Here is a 27554-nt window from a genome sequence, read left to right as displayed (position 1 = left end):
ATATATATGTATACAAGTAGCTTGGTTAGCAGAAGGCGTTTAAGAGGATGCCTTAGCTGGTGTGGATTTGTTTTTAACCACAAAAATAATTTTTCTGTATTTAAAGAAATGGAAATAGGCAATACAACACAGATGTACAGATGAAATGTATGAGGTTAGCAGGCAAAAAATAAAAAAATAAAAAAGATAGCATGCACATCATGACCCCTTTGCCAGACACTTATTTTCCACCATTTCCTTGCCAACAATAGGACTGACCAGCTCAGATCACAAGCCAGAATACATTCAAACATCCCAGTGGGTGCTCAGGCCAAGACACATGAAACTGTGTTTGTTCTGTATCAAGAACCATGGGCCATACAAGTTAAACGGATTAGAAAAATCACAAAGAACTAATTGTGAGGATTTTCAAAGACATAAGACATTTTAGGTGGCAAATTAAAGGGCGTCTCATCTCAGTATCTAGACAATTTTAGACAGCATGAAAAATCCCTCTCCCTGCATGATAGTGAAGTATGAACTCTGAACCAGGGTATCATTTTCCACCCCCAGTATCAATGATGAAGTGATAATAATGAAAGAAACACAATCTAAAGATCGCAGTTAGCTTCAAAGAGGTATTTAACAGAAGTGTTACATGCCCTATTCTCATGCTATTTGCCAGCATTTTTAAAATATATTCTGAAGCAACAGATATATACCTAGAAGCACCATTTTGTGTACCCGTTAGAGAACAAATACAATTCATCATACTCTCCTTTGTTACTGGGGTAAAATAAAGATATCCTTGAGTCTAAAGTCTTACCAAGTAATAATACGATCTGATTAACAGATGTAAACCTTTCACCTTTCAATTATACAATAAATTCTGACCACTTCACAAAACTTATTAAGCCTGTCATATCCATGTCCTTACATAACATAAAATGCATGTTCAGTACAGAACCAATTATCTTTGACTGATGGAGGAGGCATTCTTTTTTCCTTTACTTCCCCCCCAACCCCTCCCTTTCTTTTCATACCTGCCAAGCCCTCTTATCTGAGGTCTTTCTACTACAAAAATAGTGAAAAGCGAATAATGAATATCAAAATATCAATATCAAATTTCAAACACAACTACCGTTTTGTGTTAATTTTCTAGAGAATATTTCTGTCAACTACTGGAAGTCATGAAGAACACACAGTTTCTGCGGTTCAGATACTCCATAAAACATGCTACAAGATGCCAAATAAAACAAATATGATTGGAACAGATGGGGCTGACCTCAGAGTGTGCTACTTAGGCCTCAGAAAAATACATTGAGAAAGACACTCAGGTCACATAACAACAGAATTTTACAAGATCTTCACTAGTCCTAACCACCTTACATTTGGTGATTCTGCAACAGTGACAACAAATAAGTAACACTCACCCAGGTCACAGTAAGCAACCAAATGGACACTGGAAAATACTAAAGGGGAAGGATAGTAGGTGTTTAATAATCTCTTCCCATGTATTCAAATGCTTGTCCAAAAGACCACTTTAGAAGAAAGATAGCCTGGAGAAACAATTTTTGTTCTCTGTTCTGCTAAGCTTGTTTGCAAAAGAGCTGGAACCATCAGCTTTGTGCAAATAATGAACATCATGCCGCATCTATGGGAGAGTGACTACATTTACTTTCAACGCAGTTAAAACACAAATATCCATGAGTTATTTGGCAAACAGAATACATTTTCTTTCACTACTGGGTATCAAATGTCAAAGAGATCCCATGGAGCCAAAACAATGAAAACTAATAATAAAACAAAGTCTACTAATGTCATCAAGAGCAGAAGGATCTAAAGATAAACTCAGATGACATGATCACATACAAAAGTCAAACTATTTCCACGCAAAAGTTTTTTTTTTTTTTTTTTTGTTAGTTTGTTTGTTGTTGTTGTTGTTTTTTTAATTGTTTTTGGGTTTTGTTTTGTTCGGGAGGCGGGGGGGGGAGGGGGGAGGAGAGGGATAAATATATCTCTGTTCAGGGAAGTGGAAGCTTTCAAATGTGCAGATGTTTGTGATTGCACACTAGCAGCCTGCTGGGAACCATTACTGCTGTTGAGAGCAAAGCTATTCAATCATCTATAAGTCACTGTTCAACACTGTTTCCCTCAGTCAAGGAGGTGATTAATGGAGTCCAGCAATGACATGGACTACACCCTGCCCATGCAAGCTCTTTGATTTTAATTCAGTTAAGCTATTGAAGTAAACAAACCAATTTGGGTGTTCAGCTAGCTCTGTCTCATTAAAAAATATTTGACTAGACTAGTGGTAAAAGATTATTGCATGTCCTCAAATTCAGTTTGGCATTCTGTAATCGTAGCAGCAATTACATTTATAAAAACTTAACAGTGGCAGAAAATGTTCAACCTTTCATCAGGGATTTTCATGTGCAATGAAATTAATACTTTCTAATCACCACAGTACAGCAAACATGCTCCTGTATGTTTCAATGAGGCCAGCAGTAAGTACAGTCACAAGGCAACAGTCTCAGCCAGAATTTGCAAATTTTATATTCAAAACACTACAGTTCTCTGCCCCTCTCAGCTAGGATTTCTGCAAGCCTCAACAACAGAAGTCCTCAAGAACACCACAGAGTCTGGTGTTAGACTGTACATGGCATTTCATGCAGGGACAAGTTTTACTTGCCTCTGGTTCTACAATTGAGATGGTGAGTCCAGATGTAGCAAGTCACGTTATCAGGGCTCAGGAATTATGCCTCTTTATTTAAATGCCCAGTGCCCCATAATGATCTGAGCATACTTTAAGTACAAAACATGAAATCACAACACCTGTGAACAATAGCAACATTATCTTTGTGTTCTATGTACATTCAGCAAAAAGAGAATACTACCACAGGGGGCACAGAGAGAAGACCAGTTGTTCATGCCAAGAGATGAGCTTCGGAAAGCTGACAGCAAAACCACTGCATGAGAAGCACTGGAGGGAGCATCACCCCAGCCATGACCTGTTGACCACTTGAATTCCTTTTAAAGTGCTGCAACAGCATCGCACTTTATATCTGTTTAAGGCATTGGGCAGTCCCACGGCACCCAGACCTGGCTGCAGCCCTGGCAGAGGCACTCTGCAGCCTTGCAGCATGCCTGCACCACCATCCTGGGTTATCCCATAGAGACAAAAACAGGCAGCGATAATACTGTCACACAGTACAGAAATGTAAAATAATAATAATAATAATGAAGTTAAGTGTCTTAATATAAAGTGGAGCTGACAGCATGCCGTCTTTAGAAAATATTTTAGAAAATATCATTGTCCACATATTTCACAATACATCAAAGGTTGCTTTCAGGCCTTCAAGACAGTTACCCAAGTCTCATTTTTCATCACATTCTTCATGACAAATTAATACCAGCCTTCTGTATCTTATGACTGAGAATAACGTATGCTTCCCACACATCCCAGTCAGCCTCTTCGCTCTTAATTCACTCCAAATCCATTTCCTAACACCCTTCTGCTTCCTGATCACTTATCTCAATACCGATCCCTTTTTCTCTCTCACACGTGACTTTTTAGCATGTATTCTACACATATCCACAGCGCTATAACACATAAACTTTGTAAAACCTACTTAAATGCACACAACACAAGATAGTAGAGAGAATTACTTTCCTTTGGCTGCATGAAACAATCATTATCCAGAAAGCATACTAAAAAATATAGTTTCCATGCTAACAAAGAAATAACATTCTCTATATACAGAGTTCTGATTGGCACTTCAGTCTCCTGGTACCACAGGACATCTTAGTAGAAGATGTTACCATCTGGTAAATTCTCAGCAAATGAATGATCTATAAGATCAAAAATGACAAAATGACTTGCACATGGCATACACATGAACATGGGAGAGCCAACCATCCTCAGGCTGCAAAATTCAATACATGATATCTGTACTATCTAAATCTCCTTTTATCTTACTTTTAATGCTAATCTGTCAATATTCAACTCCCTGGCCACGTGTATAATGCAAAGAAACTTGCAAGTTTCTAAGGAAAAATAACCATACATTTCCAGCAAGAAGTATATTCATGTTGCTTTGGTTCCAAAAGCAAAGTGAAATATGAGAAAATTGTATTGACTTGCTAATGTATTACAAAAAGCATTTACATTTTTAGTAGGCTTCCTTTTTAGCTTTTAAATTTTACTAAAAAAAAGTTGTCCTACTTTCTGGTCTATTAAAAGAATTCTTCACTTCTTCATTTTAATTATCTTCTCTTTAGCCTTTCTTCACTTCTTAGTATGACAGGAAATTATTACTCCTTATGGAGAATGTTCTTTGATAAATAGAGAGGACCACTACTTTAAAGCTGCATTTAATTCCTCTTACTTCCTCAGTCTGAATCAGTTTGCCATTGAGCACTTACTCTTTTGAAGGAGTTTTGTACATAAATCAAATTTCAAGAATCAAACCCACATTATTAACTGTTGCCATAAAAGTCGAACCTCACTGTGAACTGAAGCAATAGATGCTGAAATCTAAAAATCTGAAGCCATTAATGGATTTGTGTGTAACTTCCATTACAATTTTCTTATGTGACCTCTACAAAACATCACTTGGTTTAAAGCAAAGGACAAAGTAAATCAGACACACAGACTTCTAGCACATCCTTCTTTAACTTTGTTAAAACTGTTCTTACTGCTAGCAGATGCAGCTTCTTAAAATGCCATTCAGACTGAAGGTTTGTCAGATAAAAATCTTCTCCAGTCTGTTACCCATCCACAAAAGTTGATACATTTCATTGTTTTCAATTATGTTTTGTGGAAAGTGGATAAGGGTGATCTGACAGTGTCAAGATAACGGAAGTGTTTAAAAATGAATAAATGTTGTTAATGATTTCTACGTCTGATAACTAAAATTGGAATTTTAGCTTCCTAACAAAGCCAGGAAACTGCACAGAACTCAGTAAGGCATCAGATAAAAATAAAAGCTCCCTACTGCTCAATAACCATCCTGAAATTAAAAAAGCAGAAGGAGAAACTGTTTTCTGAAGACAATCCAGGTGTTAATCATACAAGAAAATATCTTAAATCATAGCTTGCTCTTCTCTCCACTGTGTGGTTTTGGTTGTTTGTTTATTTGCTTTGTTTTAAACAAAAGCTCACCTTTTCTCCCAGCAGCGTTTACATTTAGGTAAGACAGTGATTTCTTACATCATCCCATGTTTTCAAATGTCTGTCATGCTGCTTGTCAAACCGTCCTAAAATGGCACATCAAAAAGATCTAGTCATGTTTTTTACTTCCTATGCAAGGCTGCAGAAGTCACCTAAACAAGTAACATGAAGGAGTTTTTCCACATCTAAAGCAACTTTGTCTACAACCAGTGTCAGAACTGACAGCAGTAAGGGAATAATTTATTTCTATGAAGTTTAAGTCCTTGATTAAAGGACTGAGCCATCCCAGCAACAGATGTGGCTTGTTTGCAGAGATAAGCCCAAAACAGCAACACTTCACTCCTGCAAGATGCCTCTACTGGGAAGCCCAAGAGCTGAGGGGCAGGGGGAAGGATTGGGCCCAGAATTCAACTTTGCCTCCAAAAGGTTATCCACCAGCCTTTAATCTAAGCCACCATTGAAGAAAGCATTAAATTGGTCATTTTCACTTTTTTTTTTTTCTTGCAAGCCTTAGAAGACAATCAGAAATTTTTGAACAGAAAGACTAGAGCAACCAAAGCCTTTCTGGTCAGCTTTTAAATGTTTTTAAATTGTTTAGGTTGCCACCCAGAGGAGTTCTAAAACACAAGGGGAGTTTTAGGTTGAATGTTAGGAAGAACTTCTTTACCAAAAGGGTTGTTAGACATTGGAACGGGCTGCCCAGGGAAGTGGTGGAGTCACCATCCCTGGAGGTCTTTAAAAGACGTTTAGATGTAGAGCTTAGGGATATGGTTTAGTGGAGGACTGTTAGTGTTAGGTCAGAGGTTGGACTCGATGATCTTGAGGTCTCTTCCAACCTAGAAATTCCGTGATTCTGTGAAAATTAAAATAAATAAATAAATAAATCCAGACTTGCTTACACTATCAGGTTTATGTTTACTGAGCTGTAGGGCTTCCATTTACATAAACTCACAGGGCATTTGAAACTGAGTATTTCATAGAAAAAGAGGAACCAGAGAAGCTCTTCTTCCCAGCTCACCCTTTTGTTATGTGGTAGAAAAGGAAAGTTACACCTGCTGGCTAGCATTATACTTCCAAATCACTTCCTCTTCCCCAAGGGATGCTTTATGAAGACAGAAGAAGGAAAAAAGAGAGCACTGTCCTGACGCCCTGCATTCTAAAAAACTATATGACAATGCCAAGAGAGAGAAAAATGAGATCACCAGAATACTCACCTTTATTAAACACATTTTTTCTCTGCTTTCAAAACACAAGTCCCCATCACATCCTATCACTGTTTCAAAGTCTGCCAATGGCCTACTTTGGCAAATAAACAGAAAGAGGCCCTGACACCTATCTTTGGACAAATTACACTTCTGCCTTACCCACTGAACCTGTTTTACCACTACATCTGTACTAATAAAGAGGTTTCTCTTTTCTGTAACAGTGAAAGTTACATCTAAAAAATTCAACCTCTTCATGCCACCACTATATAGACTCTTAGAAGTAAAACTACATGAAAATTTTTATATAATTTAAGGATGTAGAAAAATTTTTTTATCCCTCAAGAAGTTGTTAAAATTCTTACAACTATTAAATAACAAAGAACTATAAGAACCTACACTTAAAAGTGTGAGCAAAGCAATAAAGATCTGCAGACAAATCTGAAAACACAGAACAGAAATCTCGTGCCTTATTTAAAAGCCTGGTATTATAATTTAAAAAAAAAAAAAAAAAAAAAAAGTGTAAGATTTATTGAGATATTCTGATTGAATTGCAAAAGGTAGGTGATTTATACTTAAAATATTACAACAAAAACAAAACAAAACAAAAAAAAAAAACACTGATTTTCTAGATGTTCTCTAAGAGAATATCAAGAGTTCTGTTGCCTCTCCTGCATCCCCCTCCACACACACATATGTATATATATTGAGAGAGGGTGGAGCACTCTCTAAGGAGGGGGTGAAGGAGGAGACACACACCTGTACTCAATAAACAAACCATAAGGAAATCCCATCTTATTTGTTCAGGTCATTCCAAAAAATTTTAAAGAAACTTACTGCCTAGAATCCATAAAAAGTCTTTGTCCCTGTGTCTTCCAAGAAAGGTGCAGTAGAGCGCAAGACAATGGAACAACATACAAACAAACAAAGAGCCAGTACAGAGTTTCCCCATAAAACTAATCTGAACCTAATGTAGCTTGCACAAACATTCAAACAATTAATCAAAACAAAACACCCAAGTTCTCTTTTCCCTCAAGCCTTACTTTCCCCTAATACAGATAACAGCACTTTTCCCCAAGCTTATTTGGCCTAAGTCTATTGTAATGCTACAACAATAAAATACTATGATGTGAAACAAATGGCTCACAACCCTGATGATCGAGTTCATGTTTATATGTTATCAGAAATACACTGGGATTTACTTCTACTCCTGGCTGCAGCCTGCTGGAATTCTGCCCCTGGCTTCCATTCACACAGGACTGGAGCTCACCATGCGAAACCTCACTGGCCTTTGAAACACACTGCACGTTTTGATGCCACGTGAAGAACAACAGTAATAACAGTAAGTCAGCCTTGCATAAAACCATAAAACACTTAAAATAAATACATTAAGATCTGATTGAGTAATTGAGAGTGTGAATACTATTTAGTGCTTGTGACCACCAGCAGTATCATATCCAGGATACAACGCTAATTTTAGATTGCTGGATGAACGCCACGCCACCATAGGATGTGTTATTTATACTAAGTTTTGACGTGTCCATCCCATGGCACATCTCCACTTCTAAAGTGGCACTGTAAAGTTATTAAAGTTTCCAGTTACCACTTGGCTCAAAACTGCAAACTACTACAAAGCTCTTTCACAAAACTCTTCTGCATATTCTATTTACACACAATAGAACTTATGAATAAAGCCAAAATAAATATCTGAGAGGAGTGTAATTAGCACAGGACAGTTGTGATTCTTGTCCCCTGCACTGAAGTCCTTCTCACTAAAACCCAAAATAACAATATTTAGTATCATAGAATCATTAAGGTTGGAAAAGATCTCTGTGTATTGTTGCAACTTTCAGTTCAATGCACAAAATAAATAAATAAATAAATAATAAATAAAAAAAAACCTACACACATACAGAAATAGCTTTCACCTTACAGGGAGACTATTCCAGTAGCATACACTATACAGAACACAGCTACTTCTACCTTATTGAGTTAGAGTCTTAAATGCAATAAAGAAACATGGTGATAAATGTATCACTATATTTCACATAACAACATGGATGTTGTTATCATCAACATTTGTCACGTTGCAATTTAGACCCATAAATCACTGAGTACATTGGACAATACAGTTTTGTGTAAGAGTTTATACTACAGAGCTGCTGTCTGCTTTCCCAAGAAGACAACACTAACCAAGGTATGTGAGCAGCAAGTTTGCATAAAAGCTTTATCAATTAAGATTTAAGATTTCTGTACCTCTACTTGCATGCACTTTTTCCCTTTCCTGACACATTTCAATGGGTAGACAGACTGTACAGCAAGTTGTATTCTATTATAATAGATTAATACATTTTTAATCACAGCGATTTAAATGCGAGTATGGTATTTGGCATACAACCTGAAGCAAATAATAAGACGTATCTTCTGTCAAAATCTCCAGTGAAGACAATCCCAATAGTTACAAAGAAATGTCAGCCAGAAACAGTTGCATGAAGCATGAAAGCTCATGAGAAGGAAAAAGTCTTTATTTATTAAATTAAAGGCCACTTTTTCCATTCTAATACTTCTGCTCTGTTTTTGTGGGTTTTCTCAGGTATGCTTAATTAAACCCAGTCATCAACACCAACTTTGTTCAAAAGAGCAATTAATGAATATGGCAGAGAAGCAGCTTAGCCCTGGAGGAGTCTGACATTTGTTCACCGTAAAGACTGTTCATTAATTGCTCCCTTTGTTCTAAGCCTCTTAATGATATTTTTGACACAGCACTACAACTCATTGTGACTTATTCTTCACAGCTAGAGACATCTGCACTATGTTAAGTTAATAAAACTACCTTTGAAAGATTTTCTAAATGATATTTAAAGACACAGGGTGGGAGGGGGAAGGTCTGGACATGCTGACAGTGGAATAAAAAAAGCTATACTGCAATTTTTACTATTATCTACAATTATGCTTTGTATTATAGATAATTAAAGCAAACATTGTGTGTTCTATATTTACCATAATTAATAAATATCAGGCAGAAGTCCACAATGCTATCTCAGCCTACTTAAACTGTGACCCTATACCAAACAGAACCATAACATTTCATAGGTCTTCTGCTGATAGTAAGCTCACAGGTGACTGAGGACTGGCTAATCAATTACTTTAGTAAAAATAACAAACAATTGCTTTTTTTTTTTTTTTCCCCTTCTCTCTCTCTCTCTCTCTATCCAAGAATAGAATATTTAGAGTCTGGCCCTGGGTTACAAAGGACCTACGCTGAACTAAAGATCTCTCTCCAAGAGCTAAAAAGTTATTGCCGTTTCACACTGACTTCTAGAACCCAAAACAGGTAACAAATGCCATCCCATAAATCAAAGCATGTACTGAGAGTGCCCTATATCAGTTTTAAAAATTAATCTGTTTACCTCCGTAATGTCCATAACCTCAGATGATCTTCATAAATGACAGAGTTCTACTGCAACACATGTAATAATTCACGGAAGAAACACAAAGTAAAAACCAATCAGCATGGCAAGTTCATACCTGGAGGACAGTTGAAAGCCCTGTAGATCCACAGCCCTTCAATGTCCAAATGAAAACAGTGTTCATTCTCAAACCTGGTGACATTACTCCAGTTATCCTGACCCAGTTTTCCAATTAAAGGTTAAATTTCTGTAATTAATATTTAGCAGCTCCTCCTGCATGCCAATTATTTACATCAACATTGCCATAGAGTTCCATGCAGTTATATGTGAAATATTTAACACAGAGTTCCTTACACTTGCTAATTGCATACCTTTAAGTACTTAAGGAGTATAGCAGCAGTGGACACAGTTAGCAGCAACCTGGTTTCATGATCTACTCATAAAGGAGTTAGGACCTGTGAGCAGCCAAGGCAAGCTGAAGACGAGCCCAGGGCAATGCTATGAAATTGAGTTGGTCGCAGGGTACACTTGTTTGGAGGAAAGAAGTAAGAAACACTTTCACAATTCTGCAATTGCCCATATCCAGCCTTCTAGCACCCACCATACTGTTTTTATAAAACAGTGTTGGCTCTGGTTTCTTCTGAAACTTCCCATTCCTACGCATCCAACACATCCTCTCTCCTACTTTCTCTCCCACCTCTTACTTCTACCAGCTGTTCCTCCCACTTTGCCTGCTACCTACCTCATTATCTTTACTCCTTGAATGAGGCATTTAAAAAACACCCACCCAACAACAGCTGCCCTACTTTGTACTGAGCTTCAGGACACGGAGCAGCAGGAAAAAAGCAGACAGCAGCATGGATGCAGATAGGCTCCTCTCACTCCTGTGTGTCCAGAGTCCAGCAACTGGATCACACTCAGCATGGACTATGGGAGTGCCAGAAAGGTGACCTACCATGTCTTGTATGTGACAGAGGTAACAGGATGCTCAGCACACCTTCTCATTTCTAATTCAAGGCTGAGCTTGAAAAGAACTTGCTTTCAGAAACAATTTCACCTGCTCGGACACCATCTTGGCTGACTTACTAGAAAGCAAAAGCAGAAAAAAGTAGATGTAAAACTCACAACAGGCTTTCATACATGATGTATTAGTCAGGGAGAGATCAGCAAACTAAACCATCACTGCCATTCAGACCAGTTTATTACTATGCAGAAAAGAATCACTTGAGTATCTGGAGAATCAGTTGTTCATTAATGCATTTACAAACGTATTACCTGCTAGCAAAACACAGAAGTGCCCTGGCCTCCCTTACATTAGGCAGTGTCCTATACATGGCAGATCTAGCAGAATTAAGACAAATTATTAAACAAAACAAGGGATATTCCAATTGTTTTGCCTTAATACATAAACAGAGCAAAAGGAACTCTACAGAGCATAGAAGCTCATTTTATTAATATTGCTAAATATATAGTACATACTAGAAGTTATATAGCAAACCCTTTAAAGCATCTATTTCCAAATTTCTTTGGTCCATGATCCAGTGTCAAAGTTAACTCTCAATTTTCCACCCTGCTTCATTAGTATTACGCAACCTCATCACCTAGCGTTTAACTGAGAGTCTTAGAAAAGCAACATACTGCCATAGATTATCTCCAGTAACAAATTAGTATCTATTGATCACACTTCTGGAACTACAGCTGCAGTTCTAAGGGAACAGAAGGTGGCACAATCTGAAGGAGCAAAATGTTTAAGTACACTTATGTTTTTAGGAGCAAAAACATAAGTGTACTTAAATCTTACACGATAAATGGACTTAATCACAGCCTGCAGCAAGAATGCATGGCCATGCAAAAGCAAACTGTGGAGAATTTCTTGTACCTAGAAAGTGTTCATGAGCTTTCAGGAAAAAGAATAAAAGTATTTCAGAACTTCAAACCTCTACGTACATTCTTATTACTGTAGCCCAGTTAGGTTGGCCATGTTCCTGGTCTGAAGCTGTTCATTAATACAGCTTCACAATTTACCAGAATGCTACTGGTTCACTAGTATCTTCTAAATCCAGCCAAATCACGTCATGACCTCTGCCTTTAAAGGTTCTCACTGTAGCCATTGTGAAGTATTAATTTAAATTACATTTCTTTTGTTCATTTTTTCCCCTTACTGTCTAGCTAATGCTACTCCATTCTTCCCTGCACTCCATCTTACCAGAGAAAAGTTAAGTTTATGAATTTTAGATAGCACACATAATCAATATTTGATGCCAACATTTCTTTGCTCTTCAAAGAGATGAGCTCTTCAGAGCTCAGACTAAAACTATCAGAGCAGCGTTCTGATCTCTATTTCAATTCACTTTGTCTTTTGGCATAGTCTTGTGCGCTAGCCACTGGACTGAAACTGACCTGTTCTTTCCTGCAGACAGGCTTGTCTGTCCTTCCACTATCATTTGCTTTTGTCTGGGATGCTACAGCAGCATTTTGACTCAAGAAACAGTGCGGGTATACAGTCTAGCCAAGACTACTTTGTGACAAATTGGAATAGACCATAAGAATTTGGACAAGGAGGGTGCATGTGTGTGTATGTAGAGAAACACAGAAACACAAAATGTATATATATAGGAACTGGAAAGGAAAGTTAATTTTGACCATGCATACAGTAAGACAGCATCTACAAATGTTTTTGGCAAACATTTCTTTAAGAAACTACAAATATCACAGATACATTTTATAATCAACATAAAGTTTATAAACCGTAGATAGGTTTTACTGTCAGGAGACAGCACTATTACAATCCAGTCACCTAACTAAAATAATTCTGGACATCAAGCTCCATCCAATAATTCCTACCAAAAAAAAAGTTATTGCTCAAATGAGCTTTGCCTATTATATCCTAGGTTTATTAAAATATATTTTTCATGTTTTTAAAGTACCTAACAACTCTCTAATTTTGCTATATGGATGCATCATACTTAATCTTCCTTTGATGTTTCAATCTTGAGCAATTCAAACACATCAGATGAAAGACACAGGCAGCTTCTGGTCAACAGAAATGCTAGAGGAAGGGCAGGTAGCTAGTGTCTCCATCTTAACTCATAAAACACTGCATAAGGCACCAGAAATGTTATTTTTACTTTGACAGTTCTGCACGGAGTGTAGCCCACACTTCACATCCTGAAGTGCACTTGAATTCACTGGAAGTGGTCACTTTACACAAGCAAGTATAGACTTCCTTGTGTGAACTGCGAGTCCAAACGCAGACACCTTGGGGCAGGAATGAAACATCCCCATTCATTTTTGAACAGCCAGGCCTACCACCAGGAAAAGCGATAATAGTAAATTGATGGAATAGCTTTCTCCGGTGAAGTACTCTTGGGACCAAGAGAAAAAAAAAGTACAGTAATCACCCTACTGTTACAATGGTGAGTACACCCTGGCAACTACTGCTGCAAAAAGAAGCTATACAAGACATTTCAGAAGATGCAAATGGCTTATTCACACACCAGTTACCATTGCTAAGGCTGAAGAGATTATCAACCAGGCATGGCCATCAGTTCTTTCCCAGTCAGTTGTTACAATAACACTCCCAAATTATTTTCAGTCGCAGTATGATACGTAAACTTGAACAATATAATACTAAGTCTTGTTAACGCAATTCCTTGTGAATCAGTCATAAATGTAAGTTTCACGTAAGCATTTCAGCTCACATAAACCTAATAGTTGTAGGATTTGTTATACAGTGATGGAAATCGACCTAGATACTATCACGAAGTTGAATGTTTTTTCTCTTCTTAATGTCTTGAGGTGCAGGGTGGGATTAAACGTACTTAACATCTAACAATGTTCAGAAACAGCCAGACGATTTTTCCTAAGATCGCTCATATCACTTACCATCTCTCTGTAGGTTAATATAAACATTCACAGAAACACTGTTCTTCATATGAGGACTGATTTGTGGAAAATTTTTTTCCTTACGTGGAAGCAAGAACATTCAACACATTATCCATGATTTCTTATAAGGCTTGGAAAGTTTTAGTCATCAAATAAGCAAGAAGGAAACAAGGGACTCAAACGTGCCACAGAGCAACACCCATCAAAATGAGGAAAGAAGGTAAGGAAAGACAAGATTTCAAAAAGTGAACAAGACCTGCTGGTTAAATCCAAACATCTCTAGACCCTCAGGTTTCATTTCTAATCAAGTTTTCTAGACCTGATCTATTGCCACAGATCCATCTTTGCACGTGTCAGCATGTGCAGAGAGCACAGAACATCAACTGTTGAATTTGTTTCAAATGCCAATTTCAAAATTGTCAGTGTTAGCATTGCTAGCAATTCAGAGCTCACTAAAGTCAAGATTACTGAGAGTAGCAGGAAAAAAAAAAAGTATCTTATAATATACTTTTACATGGGGAACGTTAAATCTACAAATTTAATGATTTGATGTGCAATTTTGAACCAAGTCTGATTACAGCAAATAATTCACAATACATCAAAACAGTAAGTTAACCTCATGAATAGTTCTTTGCAAACTGAGCTCCCTATGTCTGAAGTTATGAAAATACTGCATCTCCTTATATTAAAGTGTTAGTAATATATCCCTACAACAAACTTGTACTTCAAAAAGAAAAAAAAAAAAAAAAGACTTAAAAAAAATCACAATACAGCACCTCTGCAGCTGAAATTAAAGAACAAGCTTTGTCAGCATTCATCCTATAAAAAGATTAATATGTGTTTCCTGAGAGGCAGACAGACCACTGTGGACAATGTGTTCATATAGGTATTGAAAGGAATAATAATACATTGCTCAAGTTATTTTTAAGAGCACTTCATGATTTTAGGTTTGAGAGACAAATACAAAGACTCAAGTCAAATACCAGAATTAAGTGTTTACCTGTAGTTCAGGACTGTGTTTCTTCAAGCCCTGATGCTGATCTCCTTGGCCTTCAGTTTCAATAAATTTGCAAAACAATTTTTCCTGCCAATTATAGATGAGAATAAAAATGGAATTTTATTCCAAAGGCTAGCTGCAAACTCACACGTAGAGAGGATTACTGAAGGAACAAAATGAGCCCCTCCACCCAGACCATAAATTTAGTTTAAAACAACAGACAAGCACCACAAAAAGAACAGTGATTCTGATGTAGAGCCTAGGTCTCGCTTTTTGCTATTGTTGCTAGCTTTTTTTTTTTTTTTTATTACTGCCAGACAAAAGATGATACCCAGGGTGCACTGATTTATGTTTAATTTTGAAGTCACATCTAGTTCTTCAGGTAAGGAGTCAAAGCTTACACAGTCATGAAAGCAACTGAAGATCATTTGGAAAATTTTGCAATTCTATTGGACAGTTCAGGTGAGCCTGTAGACCCTGACCAATCTTTATGACAAGTCTCCAGGGCTCACGTTAATGGCATTTTGGGACTCATACCCACATCTATCAAAAGAAGTTTTTCTCCTCACAAACTCTAACTTCTTCAGCAATCACACATCCCTAAATCTGTATGCATGACCTCATGCCTTTGGCAAATCAAAGTAGGTTTTCAGAACAGTTATGTCGTTTTATGCTACCAATTCCAGCAGAATCCATTATCATTTTTCAACAGAGTAAGGTCTGACAGACAAGCTCTGGAAGACTGAGCTCCAGTTTTTAACAGGTTATTACCCTGAATTTCTCCTTTTCCTGACACATTCAAGGGCAATGCAATGAGGCATTGCATCTCAGATACCTCAGTCCTCAGCAGATGCATTTAGACTCTTGGTGAAGACCAGCATATGTCTGGGTCTCAGTTCATTTGCAATCTGCACATGAGAGCCTGTAGCATCTTATAAAAATAGGGTAAAACAAGGCTATATCAATACACTTTAAATGACTGAAGCAAAATTTCCCAGAATTCTTCTGCCAGTCCTAAATTTCGTTTTTACTTGAGGAACTAATCATATTTTTTTTACCCACGTAACTGGTTCTCCTCTCCCCTCCTTTCTCTCATGGCAATATTCATTCCCCACCCTAACTCATGCTGAGATCAGAGCCTATGGAGCCTTACTGACATCAGCAGCCATGGGTACTTGAAAGAGGAAAAAATAAAATAAAACATTTTAAAGAGGATCCATTCCCTAATATTGCTCACAGTCCAGATCCACGTAAAGAGTTACTTTGGAACAACTAAAAGGACCCAGTAGACAACTGAGTGACATTAAAAAAAAAAAAAAAAAAAAAAAGAATAGCAAAGAATGACAAACTACAGCAGAACTCTCTTACTGAGTGTATTCTCTACCTATAACTGCCTGCCCTTGGGGAACACAACACTCAAGGACTGCCAGGTCACAAGGAGAAACTTTTATTAGAAGACAAAAAGTTTGCTGGTGGTGGTGGTGTTTTTTTTTTGTGTTTTCTCTCTCTAAGTATTCTAGTAAGCAAGAGAGGATATGGATTTACAACATCAGAAACAGGTACACTACCCACACCAACTTGAGCTACTTCAGCTTTGCAGCTAGCTCATAAGCCTGACTGTTCAGATGGCTAGCCTTGAAGAGCACTGTCAGAAAACAGCCCTCTCCGTTCCTTTCCAATGCTGAAATCCTGTCTGTTGGCTACACTATGGGTCCCACAGTGAAGCACTGGTCAATACAGCATCAGATGCTAATAGTGATTTTACTATTATTTTGTACACTTACTTTCTCCTAAACATTCTTATTAAATATTTTGATGTCATTTCTTAGGTTGAAAAAGTGAGCAAAAAAAAAGTACGGACTGGAGTGAAAGAAGCTATATTAAAAATTAGAATTCCACCACCACCATTGATTTTGATAGTAATCCAGTAAAATAACCACATAACCCTACTGTGAGGTCAGTGTAGGAAGCAGAACAAGGTATAATAGATGAGAACATCAAAAAACAGCACTTCATCTGGGCTGGTGTGTTCCTTAATCTGGGTTCTGTTGTTGAAGAACACGCCAGGAAGCCCATCACAGAAAAGAGAAGCCATTGACCGTGCACAAGATGCAATCCCTTCCCACAGCCTTCAGTTTTGACTCTGACTTAGTAGAGTAAGACACACAAGGCAATACACATGACGTATCCTCTCATAACTGGCAAGACCAGGAGTTTCCCTCAATGTTCAACACTGGTCCAATTTTACTTTTATTGGACAAGGTCAACAGAAAGGGCTCTATCCTGTACACCTACTGCCACACCAGGCCATTTCAGCAGAGGTTGTACAGTATGCTTCATAATCATTGGGGCCAATGCAAGTGCTAGTGAACTTCCATTGAAAACATATCACTGAAATGATACGGATTATGAAGAACAAAAAACAAGACACAGGAATTTCTGAGGTTCTGTGGTGTGTTTTTTCAAGCATAAAAACTGCCTGATCATTTTTAAAACTACAGGATAAATGTTCACTCACATACCTTTGCCTGCAGAGTTCCCCAGCAATAGAACCAAATGATTCAGCAACAACCTTACTTTAGGCAAAAAGAACCAAGTCCAAAATTGTTAAAGTACTTTCTCTCCAGCTATACCAGACTTTTTGTTAAATTTAGTGAGTGCTCCTTATTCACAGTTACAGCTAATTCTAATCTGATAACACATTTCAATAGTGCTGTGATCTTCTACCTAGGCAAGGAGGGCAGCAGAAAAAGGAGCTCAATAGTGATATTCAGAGAAAGTGTAGGGAAAAGAAACTGGGAAAACTCCGCAATTTGCAGTATGGCTCATCTCTTCAAGACATCCAACTTGCATTGTAAGCCAACCCTGCAGTCATCACATACACCCAATGAATGGGTTGGAGTGTGTTTTGTAAAAGCTCAGAAAGCATCCCCAACATTACAGAGACACATGCAGCCTGTTGCTGTCCTTTCAGCTTTCTGAAAGTTATAATTTCTGTAAGCTTCTCCTAAACCAAACACTACTAAAAGGTTGCATGTTACTGTTCATCTAGCAATGCATTCAAAATCAGCAAACTATATGCCAAAGATTCACAGCTATTCAATGTCCTCCAAGTGAAACAATTTCCATTACGTTATTGGGATGGTAGAAACCCCAGTCATGAAAATACTGACCAGTTCTTTCAGTAATGGATGATCTAACAACTCTAAGGTATACTGGAGCTCAGAGAGATATCCTGATTTCAAAAATGGGAAAAGGAGTGAAAATTTGTGCCATTTTGCTATTACACAGAAATTGAATAACACTGATGAGCAAAACAGAGATAAGTTTGGAAGTCACAGTGCAGCTGACTTGATACACAGAACTTAAAGTCTGCTAAAATAAATCAAACTCTTTGAAAAGGTAACATTCAAAAATATGGTTCTGAGATTTGAGTTAAACCCAAAAATTTTATCTGCAAAGGTCTCAATACAGACTTTATGCTAATTCCAGCATCCTGCTACCACCACCACCAAACATGAGCTCCTTTCTGAAGTTACCTGATTTCCTAATATACTTTGGGGAACAAATAACGCTTTCTTTCCAAGTGGTCCCTGATTTTATTAATGTATTTATACAAAAATAATGAATATAGAGTCAGAATTGATTTATGCAGCAGACAGCTGGATTATGCCAAATCACCTCAGAGAAGAGGCAAAGTTGAGAATAAATACATTAACAAATCCACTAAACAGCAATAGATCTACATGCCTTATACTTTGGAACACACATTTCTAGCAAAATCAAGAGCAAGACACTAATTAGGCTGCAGTTTTGTGGTCATTAGCTTGGTTTACATTTGCTACCTTCCTGACAAATGTTAGCCAAATGTGCTATACTTCGATGCAACCTGGCAAAGTTCTTAAACAAATAATTGGACACGCTTATGAAGCGAGCTAAAATAAAATCCCCAGTCTTTTGTGAAAACAGTTTGCTGTTTTCAGCAACAGCTTTAACAGCAAACTATGCCTAACCTGCACAACTTAAACTGTGAAATTCAGGTTTCTGGAAGAATTACAGAGAGCAGACTGCCACCTGTCTTTTATAGGTCACAGCTGCAGTGCTGCAGCCTCCAAATTAAAACTAGCCTACCAGAAGCAGTTGACAAAAGCTACATATCACAGAAGGGTCAGTTTGAAATGTTTTGATAAAAAGAAAAGCTATTATTTTGAGTCAGCTACAGTTTTACCACACACATTAGGTGACAGCAAATGTCTAGTTTGTAACTTCAATGAGGAATGCATACACATGCAAAAGAGGATAAAAGGAAGATAATGAAGAAAAACAGACTGATTAACAATAATTTGGAGAAAATTTAGCATTGACAAGAACTCCCAATAAAGATCTCCATAAAGCAATGTCACAGAACATTAGAACTTCCTCAATGCTGCTTCTTATAATTACGGCAGCAGCAATAATAATTTATCTCAGAAGCTATAGCAACTTCAGAGCATACATTACCAAGTATTGAGATGATATCAAAATTTCATAAACCAGATGTTAAACCTGCAGCTACATCTCGTATCGCTGCTACTCGGAATTCAGTCATCGCAACATATTAACTAATTACGAGGTGCTGCCTGACGCTAAGTAACGCAGAATCAGATTGCACACACACCCCTAGTAGCAACTGGTAGTACACACCTCCGAGAAACTGATAGCACTATCAGCTAGCCACTTACGTGTTGTCCAACAGCACAGAAATGAGCCCTGGCAGTACCCAGCGAGGCAGCCCTCAAATTGTGGAGCACAGATAGGGTCTGCCCCTGCTTGCCCAGGAACTCAGCTGTTCCTGTGCTGAATTCCTTCACACAACTTCTGACACAGAGAATAAAGTTTGCAGGAGGCTTCAGTCGTATTTCTGCGATTTATGGCTTGTAATAAATAGTTTACTCACTGGAAAGTAATGAACTTCATTCAGCGGTAATCCTGTACGTGTATAGGACTACATCAACACAAGTTAAAATCCACATGGTTTCCATGAGCTGCCTGTGGGAAAAAAACACCACCACCAAAACCAAGGTTTTTTTCCTTCTGAAAACAGTAGGAATAAATAGTTACCACCCTCTGCATGCCTGCCCAACAGGAAATCAGCACAACAAACCTGCAATAACCAAAGTTTATGGATCATTACAAAGTGCACAAGCACTCCTACTACCTGCAAATATTTTAAGAAAACAGCACTGGTTAAAGATTAAAAGCAATAAGACACTACTGATACCAATGCCTTCAGCTTTCTCAGTCAAAACAAAACTGTTACAACATCCTAAGGAAGGTAGGATACAACTTAAAAGCAAGCATTTGCACTACTTAGTTCAAAACAGTATTTTGTTTTTATAAACTGCCACCCTCTGGAGCCAAGCCTTTGCTCTCAGCGGGACCTCTCGCAGCTGTTCAACATTAAAATGAGGAATTGAGATGAACCCATTAGTAAGCGTAATGAAGTTAAATGCTGGCCAGGAAGGTGGGAACACAGCACAAAATACAGCAGGCTACCAAAATCTCTCTCACCAGACGGAGCACTTAAGGCTGTATCTTAGCCTTTACAAACAGCAACGCAGTTTTGATTCAGTACCATTAGTCTCTCCATGCAAAGATCACCGAGTTCAACAATTCTTAGTTAGTCAAACTTTGCTAAATCATGTCAGAGCCTTACTTACTTACCAGCCCAAAGGTGCCCAAAGTGCTACATTTAAGACCTGAGTGCAAGTTCCATTAGGAAAAATCTAGTTTTTCTAATTTCACAGAGTCCTAGCTGGGCTAGCACTATTTTAGTCTTGATAAAAATGAAAATTAGAAAAGAAGTATTTTGCTTTCAGAAAACACGCTCATCTAAATTATCCTAAGGCTGCCCAAGCACGCTATTATACTATAACAAGTTTTCAGTTTCAGGATGCTTTCCTTGGCTGCAATCTTGCGGATTCTCTCTTTGCCAGGGCGCGTTTGCGTGCAGGCGCTGGCAGCAGGGCACGGTGTGCTACGGAGCCAGGTGCCACTGACAGCCCCCCTCCCCCCCCCCCGGGAGTCTATCGCCGCGACAATCTGCCCCACACACTTCCATCCGGACAGACACGACAAAGCCTGACAGCTGTCATTTACCCGCTGGAGTAATCCGGTGGAGCAATCCTCGAGAAAATAAAGAGGAACAGAGCGCAGCGGGGCGCCTCCTGCGCGGTTGTAGAACGCCAACTCCGAGCCTGCACTTCTCAAAGTGCCAAAATTCAGGTCCGCCCCGGACCGGAGCCTCGCCAGCCGACCACAAGTACCGAGGGACACCCCAGGGCGACAAAAGTCCGGGGGCGTCCCCACCAGGACGGTTTTCCTTCTCCGGGACAAAACCAGCGCAGCCTTCGGGGGGAACCCTGCTCCTCCTGGGGCTTTGGGGGGAGCTGCGCCAGGCAGTGCCCGGGGAAAGCCGGGTGCTGGGGGGGGCTCCGCGCCCCGCCAGCGCCTCTCCGCCTGGCCCCCGGCTCCCCCTGCCGGCACCGGCCGCTGCGGCTCTCAGGAGCCCACCCGGGGCTCCTGCCCCCCGGGGGCGCCCCAGCAAAGCGAGGGGCTCCCGGACAGCCACCCCCGGGGGTCCCGCTGACGGCCCCGGGGACGGACGGAGGTTTTAGGGGATGCGCCAAAGCATCCCCGCGCCCCTTCCCCGAGCTCCGCACGAGGGTATAGGGACCGAAAGGGACCGGGAGGGCGGCTGGGGACGGGGTTTACCTGCAGGCACCGTAGGGCAGCACCGTGCCGACCACCACCGCCGCCGCGCCGTGCCCCGCTCCCCGGCGCGGCGCCGCCACCGCTTCACGGCGCCATGGCCGCAGCCTCTCCCCGCTCGCCCCCACCAAGTTCGAGGCGCGGCCGCCGCCCCCCCAGCGCCCCTCGGCGGGGCGGAGCAGCGGCAGCCCCGGGGGGGATGATGCTGAGGCCGCCCCCTCGTCCCCCCGCTCCCCGCCTTGCCCCGGGCACGGAGCCCCCGCACCGCTTCCCCCCCCTCACTCTCCCTCCCCCTGCTCCCCCCTCCGGGCCAGCCGAGAAGTTGCAACCGGTTGAGCGAAATGTTTGCGCTTGGGGTTTGGTTTCTGCGTTTTTATTTTTGTTTCTTTATTTATTTATTTTCCCTTGCACTTACCGCAGCTCAAAAACCATGCCCCGAGGCTGCTCCCTGCGATCGGCTCTCAGAGCAGGGGCGCCCCAGAGCAAAGCGCAGTAAACGCTGGCGGCCAGGGGAGGGCAGGGATTCGCCTCGCCCCGACAGGGGCAGCTCCGGGGGTGCCGGGCCCCCAGGGGGGCTCCCGGCCCCGAGGGGCTCCGGGGGAAGCGCTGCAGGGAGAGGTGAAGGGGAGCCGGGGCTGCGGAAGGGATTGCGGGACCCCCCAGCTCTGCCCCGGACCCCGGGAGTTGCGGAGCCCGCGGGCAGCGGGAGCCCCGGCCCCCTCCGGGGCATTTTGGGGAAGAATTAGATGCTTTCTCCGCCCCTTCCCCTGGAGCACGGAGCGACGTGTCAGCCCCACAGGGTGCCGGAGAGGGCCGGCGGCGTGGACGGGCCAGTGAGACGTGGCACCGAGGCATCTTCCCCAGGTACGTGGCCGAGCTCTTGCTGCGTGCCTTTTGGTGCAGCCCGCACATCTGTGTTAAAGCTCAGGGTTGTTTTCGTTCGTCCGTATGTTTTAATGAATGCCATCAAAGCTGTTTTTTTATTATTATTATTATTTATTTATTTATTTATTTATTTATTTCCTTCTCTCTCTCATAGCAGTATTTGCATGCTTCTGCTACGAACCGCAGCACAAACTGGCTTGTGCTGTTTGCAGCGAGACCTCCATTTAGACGGCTAAAAGCAGCGAGAGTTTATTAAAACAAACAAAAACGTGGAATTGATCCACGCTGGAGTAATCCCTTGAAAATATACTTAATTAAAACAGCTAGAGTCAAAACTTATCTGCGCGCCAAAATGTTGCAAAGCCAAAGAGCTTGAAACATCCAGCACATGGGAGAATGCAACTTTGGCTACGTGATAAAAGAAACTTTTTCAAGGAGAAATGTTAATGAAAGTTTGTAATTACCATCAAAAATGAAGCTTTGGAACTTGGAACATCCTTACTAATAGTTTGTTGGTATGAAAGAAAAAAAGGCACAAAAAATACCAAAGGCCAACATTTTTTTCCATCACAGTCATATAGCCCTGAGAGTCAAGGATGTTTCCTTAGTTATAACGATGCTGTTTTTTAAGACAGCAATATAATGAATATTTATGGAGCATCGCGTTCCTGTGAAATTTCCTCATCTCTAGAAAATAATTCTAAGAATTCATTTAACAACTGAAAAGTGCTATCAAAGTAACTGCAGATATAGGATGATTCATATACATACCCCATTAAGTTGTTTGCTGTGTTTTTAAGATGTATCTGTCCATATTGGAAAGTCTCATGTTTTGTCTATGTCTTCATCTATTACAATAACTTTAGACTTTTCCTTTTTAAATAGGAGATATGTTTGTTCTTCCAACTGTTGAAAGAAAAAGAAATATATATATATATATAACAGTACTTCAACAATGAAAGGTAGACATGGTGTAGGCAAAACCCACTGCCAGAAAAAAAATAAATCATTAGCACCCAGAATGATGCATACTTGCGTACTTTAGCCCCTAACAATTCCTCTGCAGTTTGGCTATGAAAGAATGGGCATACATGTTAAAACAATAACTAAATAAATAGGAGACTTTTATAGCTATAATATGATACCTGGTTAATGATATACAGTGTGTCCTAAGAAAAACTACATTGAAATCATACTTTATATCACCTCGAGAGGTTTTAAGTCATGTGCTTTATAACTAACTACCAATCTCAGGCAAGAGCAACGGTAAAGTCAATGATTAATGATATGCCACTTGATTTTGCTTTGAGAAGCTCATGGTCAAAGATCTAAGATGTATGAAATTGGTCATGAGATCAACTGTATTTGAACTAAAGCTACCAAATGTTATATAATTTAAACTCTATGTCTAAGTGCAGAGTTAAATCAGATGAGTTGAGAGAGCAAGACAAACAATTTTAGGCAAAGCAATCCCCAGACATACTATAATTATAATAAATCCATGCGATCAGGAGCTAGTTCTTTGGATGGTGTCAGTACAGGTACCTTGTACCATGGTGTCTCAGTTCTAGGCTAAGCCTCTGTGTGCTACTACACCCAAAATAAGAAAGGATACCCTGATGTAATCCAGATGTATTACCCTAAGGACAGGGAAGAAAGAAGCAGCTGCTATATGATCTAAGGAAGAAAAAAACCTTCACAGGACCAAGTCCCAGTTCCATCCAGCCTTCCTTCCAGCATGGACCTCCTCCTCCTTTGCCCTCTATTTTCCTGTCATTATATTTCTTGCTGACACTAATTCTTGATCCTTGCTTACAAGGAAACAGAGCCTCAGATGTTACAGCATGGCAGCATGCAGTCAGGCAGTGCAGTTGGAAGAGGAAAGGCTGCACAGCATCTTCAGGCTTTCGTCCAGCTTGGTGGGAAGCCAGGTTTCAGCTCCTCCCTGTGGTGCCAGGATATAAGGAGCAATAGAAAGCAGCAAAGGGGGTGGATTTCCATCTGTTCAGGTAGGAAAGCCACAGTGTAAAGGAAGGCCTGTCTCCACACTACTCATCAAGAGCACCTTGAATAGTAGGGCTGTCTTTCGTCATTTAGGAAAACACAGTCAGGCACTGTAAGCACAAAGGTTAAGTTAGGTTAAAAGGAGGGAGGACAAAAAAAAAGAAAAAGAGGGAAAGAGGAGTTAGCTTCAAACTGAGCCTTGCACTGCACTCTATGCTTCAATCATGGTAAAAATCCCATCTTGCTTCACAAGACCAGAGTTCAAAGGTTTTATTGCCATTGCATTATTATTATTTTTTTCACTCCATCGGAAACACCAGTTGTGTTTTCTTTTTTCAATCACATCATCTTCTACTCAGAAGAAACTCTCCTGATAACTGCAAACTCTCCCGAACAGAGCAGCTGGAGCACACGTGAACAAGTTCCCTCTCCCAAACTAGTTCTAAAGAACCCAGCATCTGTTCAGTCCTGTATCTTGAGTCCACCTCACTTATGCATCCTTGCTGAGAGACCTTTCATCAGGTCTACACTAATGTCTCTTCCTTCTTTCCCACTGAGATACAATAGAGAACTTGGCCAGCTGCATTTCTGTGGTGTGAACCTTTCCCACCTGCATTTGGCAAAGTCATCCTTCACAGCTGGATCACCGTGACTCTGCTGCATTTAAATGTCAGGGGCTTCTGATGTTATGTGTACAACTATGAATGGCTTCTCCACCCCAGGAAAGCAGGTGACCCAGAGAATTTAAATTTGCCATCCTCAGGCAGTTCTAGGAGGGAAGTATGCTGTTAAAAAGCAGGACAGGCAAGGCTGTAGCTGTGCATCCCTAGTAGCATGTTCCCCAGTAGCAGACATTAGACAAGTTCAGACTGAGCAAAAATTTTATTTGTCTTAGCAAAAGACACCATAGCAATACTTGCTTTAAATCACAGGGAAATAAATGTCAGAGTGGCAAACTCTCTCCTGTTTTTGTCAGATGATTGCCTCACATTATGTGCTGTATCTAAAGGTTACTCTGTCTAGCATCTGTAATATCTCTGAGTTAGGAACAGTGAGATGAGATTCTAAATTGCTTGACTTTTGAGAGCTAGGTGTGCTTCTGATGAGTTTTTATTTACTGTTTGTGATCAAAAGAGAGAATAAAGCAGTATTTCTCATGGTATTTGTATGATTAAGGCTCTTTATAACAAATGCTTAAGGTGATATTTTCAACGCAACTATAAAACAAACAAATGTGCACTTGCATTTATAAATGTGTTCTGTGAGCTCATTTTGGTAATTGCCTTTCTTTTCATTAAAGTCTCTGACAGATAAGGCAGTTAAAGGAGTTGTTATATCAGCATTAAATAAGGACCATCTAACTTCAAGTCCCTAAAAGCAGTTGGATATTTGGTGAAAATGATGAATTCTGAGGTACTGACTCATGTGACCTGAAAATGCCATCCATTTCCTGATTCACCTTCATATCATCTCTAGAAAAAGAGGAATATTTTACAATGAATACCTGCAGTCAAACAATTTTTTTTGTGTCTGTGTTTTTCTATCTTTCAGCCACTTCTCTGAACTGATGTCTTCAAAATGAAGAACAAGAACGAAGGTGAGAAGGTCCTTACCTGAGAAGGTGAGAACGAAGAATGCCTTGGATAAATCAAAAAAATTGAGGAATAGAAATAATGGGAAATATTTATAACTCTGGTCTCTTGAATAGGCCAGAATCTGGAATGAATTTATGAAAAGTTACAAACCTACACAGGCTCTATTGCAATTGAATCTAGATACAGGATTTTTTTATTAAAAGCATAATAAAGATATCAGTACGTCTTTACCTCTGCTTTGGATGATAATACATTCTGTTGTCTTCAGCTTTGCACAGATTTCTTATATAGGCTAATTTAATTTCACCTTAATTTTTTAGTTGTTAAACCCAAGACACCTCCTTACATCAAGCTAGGGTGCGCATTTAGCAATCCATTAGTTGGTTCCTCTCTGTCTACAGGTCCATGATCAGTAATAGTGGAACTCTGTGTTTCTACATCACCAACAGTGCGAGTGGGATTTGGACAAAGGGTAGATATATATGAATTTATCACTGACAGATTCTGAAAGCACATAATCTAGAGCTTAATTAGACTAAAGGCTTTTGTGATGGTCTTTTAGGGGCAATGTGGGTAGAGACAATACTTGGCATAACTCCTACCTTCACAGAATTAGAACATCACAAAGTTTAGAAGAGATCTTAACCAGCTGTGTAGCCCTCATACTCAGGCAGTATTTCTGTGGCACTCTGATATAGCATTAGTGGCCCTAAATCTAATTTACCCCATGAAAGCACACCAAGCAAGCAGTGAATGACAGGCAATTAGGAGTGCTGTGTGGAAGGGGACAGCAACAATGGAGGTTACAGGTCCAATCCTAGTGATATTTTCCTCTCTTGCTCCTACACTCTGTTCAGTTGCCTGTAAGGAAAAAAATAAATAACTAAGTAAAAATAAACTCGATGGTATGATTTGCAACTAGTCCTTTTAGTCTGGAACTGTTAAAACACAATGCCTAACACTTTGAAAGTTTCTATAGAAGTACTATTAGGCAAAGACAAAAGAGAAAATAAATTCAAGCTAATTAATGTTTATCACTTAGAAACACACACACAAAAAAATGCTTTTTGGGCTTACTTTGTTGACTTTACTTTCATACTAAAACATCCACCTCAAAGTCTGGTCTTCTGTGCCATCATTAGACTAATTCATTGCAGAACATAGTGATACTAGTGTAATAAGGTGCCTACTTCATTCCAGATTTGAAAGGAAGCCCAGCAAGCAGATCTGCAAAGTTTTTGCTGCACTTCTGAATTTAGCAGCTCTGTTCTGTCTGTCTGTGTCTGTGTTCAAGGTCAAGCATCTAAGTGTCAACCATATTTGAGGAACATTCCTCTACCAAGTGTCATTTATAAGAGCAGATGCTGCGGGCCGTGAATTACGGATAGCGGGTATTGGTCTCACATCATTTATTGACTGCTGTCAATAGCCCTGTTTACATCTGATCCCTACCCCAAATCCCTCCCATATGGTGCACAAGTATCATTTTCTGATGTTTTTCAAAGATCATCTATAAGGTCATCTATGAGCAGCACCAAGAACAGACCACAGGGCCAGTGACACAGCACCATCACTGTACGAAATCTGCATTGAACTAAACTCTCTGCAGCTATACCTTTAGTCGTTATGCAGTCTCTGTCCCAAAGTGATGCTTAGAACAAAGGCATCCCATCA

General features: G+C 39.9%; 1 protein-coding gene and 1 long non-coding RNA gene across 12 annotated transcripts in view; one reads left to right on the top strand and one right to left on the bottom strand.

Moving 5' to 3' along the window:
• SEMA5A (semaphorin 5A) overlaps positions 1-21909 on the bottom strand; it is a 342620-nt gene extending 320711 nt beyond the window's left edge. Inside the window, exons 1-3 of one of the 10 annotated variants that reach the window (XM_084508661.1) lie at positions 20785-21051; positions 19583-19674; positions 14650-14733 (exon numbers count right to left, since the gene is read on the bottom strand). The gene's annotated coding sequence lies outside the window, so the exon portion shown is untranslated. Of the gene's footprint in view, positions 1-14649; positions 14734-19146; positions 19167-19367; positions 19476-19578; positions 19675-19789; positions 19930-20784; positions 21052-21399; positions 21595-21811 lie in introns of those variants that run through there. The other 9 variants (XM_084508660.1, XM_084508655.1, XM_084508657.1 and 6 more) reach the window with 9 other exon arrangements.
• Positions 21910-22097: 188 nt separating this feature from the next.
• On the top strand, positions 22098-26110 carry LOC311431302. Of its 2 annotated transcripts, XR_014689337.1 has the most exons (3): positions 22145-22260; positions 22439-25698; positions 25837-26110. It is a non-coding gene; the product is annotated as an uncharacterized lncRNA (long non-coding RNA). The 2 variants fall into 2 exon arrangements; XR_014689336.1 differs by lacking the exon at positions 22439-25698 and having other exon boundaries at positions 22098-22260.
• The last annotated feature ends 1444 nt before the right edge of the window (positions 26111-27554 follow it).

The sequence above is a fragment of the Aythya ferina genome (genome assembly GCF_964211825.1).
Source record: "Aythya ferina genome assembly, chromosome: 2".
Lineage (NCBI taxonomy): Eukaryota > Metazoa > Chordata > Aves > Anseriformes > Anatidae > Aythya > Aythya ferina.
The sequence above is the reverse complement of the archived record's forward strand: the minus strand, read 5'-3'. Positions and strand labels throughout refer to the sequence as shown.